This window comes from Aplysia californica, unplaced genomic scaffold (genome assembly GCF_000002075.1).
Source record: "Aplysia californica isolate F4 #8 unplaced genomic scaffold, AplCal3.0 scaffold00676, whole genome shotgun sequence".
Classification (NCBI taxonomy): domain Eukaryota; kingdom Metazoa; phylum Mollusca; class Gastropoda; order Aplysiida; family Aplysiidae; genus Aplysia; species Aplysia californica.
Window position 1 is genome coordinate 3,048 of NW_004797946.1, and position 1,053 is coordinate 4,100.

Genomic DNA, 1,053 nt, shown 5'->3' on the forward strand with positions numbered 1-1,053 from the left:
CACACACACACACACACATACACACACACACACACACACACACGCACACACACACACGCACGCAGACTGGGAAGGGAGTAGGTAAGGAGCAAGCAGGGAGATAGATCTGAAACGGACGTATATTCTCTTGATTTATGCTGAAGTGAACTAGTGTTCCTTTACTGAGAACTATGCTAGTATTGTTCCAGTGTCTCCGCATATCTTACAGAACATTTTTATTAATCCGATACCAAGGTCCATCAGCGCATGATCCTTTCTGTCAAAACAACTCATAATTATAGTCCTTAAATGGTGACATAAGCTCTCCTCTGAAGTGAGAACACCTAAGTAATTGTCGACAGAATAATGGACAGAACACTTCGTTTTATTAATTGTTCACGGAATATTTTGGTTATCGTGTCTGATCGAGCTCTTAGAATAAACGAACTTTGTATGGAGCTCAACACTGTTGTACCCAAGTCAAATTAACAGAGTGTGTCTGTGTGTAGCGGTTAGGCGCCTCGCCGTTGCATGCATGAGACGTGATTTCGATTCTCGAGTGGGGAGAAATTTGTATCGAATATCTTGGTCATTCTGCTGGGATGTCAGTTGTATATCCTTCTCAATCCGGGTAGGCCTTAGCAGACAGAGTTGGAAGCTCGCTTTCTAAATAACCATTTAACATTATTTATTGTTTTAATATATGTGGGTTTAATGTGTCGATGGGGATGTAAAAACACGTATATTAAAACAATAAATGAAGTTAACAGCCAAAGGGGTGTGCTTTAAGAACAGATTTCTCTGAATTAGAACGAGGTTATTCCATGCGTTTCGACCTTGAGAAATTTTTGTTTGTTGTAGCATGTTATGGGTGAGTTTGTTGGTGCTACTGTTTTGCTGTTGGGATGGACTTGAAAAAATATTTGCTGAGGGGGTTGTGTTTTTTTGTTTGTTTGTTTGTTTGTTGTTGTTTTTTTAGTTCCTCTTTTGTTATGCTTTGATTTGCTTTGCTTTGTTTGTTTGTTTGTTTGTTTGTTTGTTTGTTTGTGTGTTTGTTTGCTGGTATTCTTTTAG